This window comes from Crocodylus porosus, unplaced genomic scaffold (genome assembly GCF_001723895.1).
Source record: "Crocodylus porosus isolate Cpor-Errol unplaced genomic scaffold, CroPor_comp1, whole genome shotgun sequence".
Taxonomy (NCBI): Eukaryota; Metazoa; Chordata; order Crocodylia; family Crocodylidae; genus Crocodylus; species Crocodylus porosus.
Genome location: NW_017728943.1, coordinates 58,664,629 through 58,669,569, shown reverse-complemented (window position 1 = coordinate 58,669,569; position 4,941 = coordinate 58,664,629).

Here is a 4,941-nt window from a genome sequence, read left to right as displayed (position 1 = left end):
CCCCCACAAACCCCAACCCCATCCCTACACACACACAACCCCGCCCCCACACCCTTTCCTCATGCCCCCAACCCCACATCTCACCCACAAATCTCATACCCTGTGTACCCAGCTGCTGGATAGGACAAGACCTGCTGGTGGGAGCCATGGCTGCAGGGGCAGCTGCCACGTTGCAGCCCTGCCCCATGCTCACACCAGTGCTGACACATGTGGCCTTGTCCTGGGGGGCTTCTGGTCCCAGGAACCACTTGGACAGTGTAATGGCCTGGGGGGCAGGTGGAGGTGGCATCAGGAGGTCTGTGTGTGTCTGAGAGAGAGAGAGAGAGAGATGGAAGTCAGGGATGGGGGGCAGTCCAGGTAGGAATTCCTAGAGTCATACTTAAAAATTAAAAAATCTTTCTACGTTTAAAAAGAGGCTCTGGAGAAAGATAATGTAGCTGGAGACCAAAGTATCTTTTCAGTAGATTTTTACTAGTTTTCCATTTCCCTGAATTTACCTTCTATCTCTTGTGCTTCCAACGAGATTCTTCTTGACATACAAATAGGGTGGCCATCATAAAGGACAGTCTGGTTGTCTTCTCCCCTGTATTGATACGAAACCAGACACCTTTATAGCCTCTATTTTTCTCTTGGATAGAAAGAGTCATAAGGTTGTTGTCCTAATAATCACTAAATAACCATTCTATGACCAAAATGAGAGACAGATGGTGAATTACATTTTCAACAGGACTTTAAAATATTAGTTATACCCAAACTTCTAACTTTCCATTTTTTTATTTTAATTTTGCTCCCATGTTAATGTGACAGTTCACTTTCAACATTCAGTATAAGATTGTGCATCAGTAATAGCTACAATATGGAAGTCATGTAGGTAAAAGTGTTTAACAATGACTCCTCTCTGCAGCATGCAACCTAAATATTAACCTGATTGTTGATTTTGCCCAGTTACTAAAACAGCATAAAAAGGATCAAAGGATTCTTAGTGGATGAGATGGAGTGCATATGTGATGTATTTAGACTTCAGTAAGGCTTCTGACAACTATTCACATGATGTTTTTAGAAGCAAACTAAGAAAATAAGGTCTATACGACATCACTGTAATATAATTACATAGGCGTTTGGAAACCTGAGCGTACAGACTACTTATCTATTTTTTTGCTGTTGAGCTGGAAGAGCATTTTAAGCATGGTCTCACAGATGTTAGCCCTAGGACCAGCTGCAGTCACTAGTGATTTGGACTCAGAATGAGTACATATCAAATGTGCAGCTGATGGAAAGCTGGGTGACAACCACAGTGAAGGAAAGAAACAGGATTCAAAATGACCTCGACAAATTGGAAAAATAGTCTGAAATCATTAAATCAGCAAGATGAAAGTGAATCACAATATACACTAGATATATTTAGAAGAAATCAAATGAGAAATAACTGGCAGAGTAGCAGTACAACAGGAAAAAAATCTGGAAGTTATAGTGGATCCCAAATTTGACATCTGTCAGCATTATGATGCTAGTACAAAAAGGGCAAATCTCAGTCCAAGAAGTATTTGCAGGAACATCTTCTAAGCGAACAGGAGGAATTCCGTTCTACTTAGGCCCAGTGAGGCTTCATTTGGAGTACTGGAGAAAGGAGTAGATAAGTTGGAGAGAGTCTGGAAGAAGGCAACAGGTTTGGAAAACAGCAAAAGGTTCAGAAAATACTACCTGTGAGGAAAAGTTGAAGGAACTGAGTTTGTTTCTTCAGGAAAAAATGGCTGCATCTGGGAATATGACAATAGTCTTCCAGTGTATAAAAGAGTGGTGTCACAGTGGAGAGCAATCAATTAGTCTTAAAGCATACTGGGAATAAGTCAACAAGAAATTGGTTTAACCTGCAGCAAAGAAAGTTTATAAGATATGAAAAATAACACTTAAAGAGGTCATAAAATCTCCTTAACTAGTAATTTTTAAGAACAGGGCATACAGGTTGGTCCTGCAGCTGGTTTTGTTTAGTATCTTCATCAACAATCTGGCAGATGGGATAGAGTGCACCCTCAGCAAGTTTTCAAATGACACCAAGACTGGGGGAGTAGTAGATACACTAGAGGGTAGGACTAGGATTCAGAGAGACCTCGACAAATTGGAGGATTGGGCCAAAAGGAATCTCATGATGTTTAATAAGGAGAAATATAAAGTCCTGCATTTAGGACAGAAAAATCCCATGTACATGTACAGGCCGGCTAAGCAGTAGCTCTGCAGCAAAGGACCTGGGAATTACAGTGGACAATAAGCTGAATATGAGCCAATCATGTGTCCTTGTTGTGAAAAAAGCTAACAGCATACTGGGCTGTGTGGTTTGGAGCGTTGTCAGCAGATTAGGGGATGTGATTATTCCCCTCTATTTTGCACAGATGAGGCCACATCTGGAGTACTGTGTTCAGTTTTGGGCCCCCCATTACAGAAAGGATGTGGACAAATTGCAGAGAGTCCAGCGGAAGGCAACAAAAATGATGAAAGGGCTGGGGCACATGGCTTTTGAGGAGAGGCTGGGGGAACTGGGCTTATGTAGTCTGGAGAAGAAAAGACTGAGAGCAGATTTAATAGCAGCCTTCAACTACCTGAAAGGAGCTGGGGGGCGGGGAGGGGGCGAGGCTGAAAGAGGATGGAGCTAGGCTGTTCTCAGTGGTGATAGAACAAGGAGCAATGGTCACAAGTTACAACAAGGGAAGTTTAGGTTAGACAGTGGGAAGAATTTTCTCACTAAGAGGATAGTAAAACACTGGAACAAGTTACCCAGAATGGTTGTGGACTCTCCATCCTTGGAGGTTTTTAAGACCTGGCTGGGATGATCTAGATGCGGATGGTACTGCTTTGAGCAGGGGGTTGGACTAGATAACTGCCTCATTTTCAACCCTCATTTTCTGTGATTTTATAACATTACTTGATCCTTTGTCAGTGTTGGGAAGGAGGTGGGATAAGGTGATCTCTTCAAGCCCCTTCCAGTCCTACATTGATACAACCTTATAGGGAACTCTGAGCAAGCAGCAAAGGAAAGAGCAACAGCTTCTGAGTAAGAGTTTGCTTTGAGGAGATGTTTTTCATCTCTGTCATTGGCACAGATCCATATTTTGAATTTACATGTTGCTGAATCACATCCAAATAAATGTCTACATGTAACGTTACAACTATGTCCTGTAAACCAAAATACAGTATGAATCACCTTGAAAAGCATTTTATTATTACAAATGATAACATTTCTAAAAATATATTATGCCCTTTTTGGCTTGCTAGATTATAAAAAGGCAGATACCTTGCCAAATCTTGCCCACATTGCCGAAGTATAGCTAAAGGTAGAATTTAGCCAACACTGGTTACATCTCAACATTGCATCAGTTAAATCAGTATGAGGCCTTAATTTTGGGTAGCTGAAGAGAGTGAAATCCTATGTCTCCTGCAGCATTTCAAAGTCATTTCATTCCTTTATAGATCACAAATCAAAGTTCCAGCAGTATACAGATTTTCAATCTAGATGAACCAGAGGCAAATGTTTTCACAACTGGAATTCCTTTCTCTAAATTTACAGGTCATTGACCCTCCTTTCAGGTACCTTAGAAATATAGTAAAGCCTGGCAGCAAAATCCCAATTTGACTTTGAGGTGGTTTAGCTCCAAGGAGCTATTTGGACCCATCATTAATACTTAGATATTCCTTTTGTCATTATTCTACAAAAACTACCTACCTTAACATACTAATTAAATAGATCCAGACCCTCTGGTCCACTAAACTCATTTTGCCATCCTCATATGATGCAAAGTGAATAGAGTCTGTTCCTAGAGAAGCTCATGCTGCATAATGAGAATCTCTGGTGGTAAAAGTTAGTACAGGACATGAATCTATGGCCACCTCAGGGAACCAATACCCTCCATCAGCATAAGAGAAGGAAGGCAGAGTGGGCTTGAGGGTAGGTCTGAGGTCCACCAGAGGTACAAGAAGGCAATTGAGAGAAGAAGGCAGGCCATAAGGAAGTGAAGTTCTGCTATGTCACATATTCTACTTACATCCGGTACTTTTGTTTCATTCCTCCTCTCTTCACTCCTACCCTGAGTAGTAATACAAGATGTAACTGAGCATCTCAGAATCAGCTACAAGCACTTTACCTTACAGTCTCCCCTCCTCTGTGCCTGGACAGAGAACTTTTCTCAGGCCTTAATCAGACAAATTTTTACTGAGTAAATATTGAGAGATCGATCTTTCCCTCCCTCTGTGTTGAAGGAAATTGCCCTGATAAAGAACCTCACATAGGATTTTTCCATAGCTCCACACCCCAAATCATCAGTCATCTGGAACCTGCAATGTAAATCCAGTAATTGCCCTCTCTGTTTTCTAAGCAAATAGTCAAAGGGGATGACCAATCTGCCTTACTGAGGAACTCCCAAAAATAAAATGGGAAATAGGAAATAGTAATACGCCCATGGTAATTTCTTCAGGGTTGTTCAGAAAAATGATATGCCTGCTTTTTAGTGCCACCAAAGCACCATGGTCTTACTTCACTGATTGGCTTTCAGTGGGACTTGGGATTCTAAATTACTTTGGAAAATTTAACTCTAAGTCATTAGCTAAGAAAAATTTCCATGGATGTCAAGGAGAGGTTTTGTTTGAGTAATGATGAGATTAAAATACCGGGCAAAGGCTTCAAGACTTAGATCATGATCTCTGTATGAAGAATAAAAAAATATGAAATAGTGTTTGAAATATTCTAAAAGTGCAAGGTCTAATTCATCTCTTACACTCTCTTACAGTGGTACAAATTAGGAGTGGCCTTTTTTAAGCTCATAAAATAACGCTAAATTAATCCAGTGCAAGTGACAGAAAAATCAAATTCTAAATATCAGCTGTTTACAAGGCTCCTGGCATGTACAAAGTCCAAATAATTTCCAGGGTACATGGTGATTATAGATCTATGAA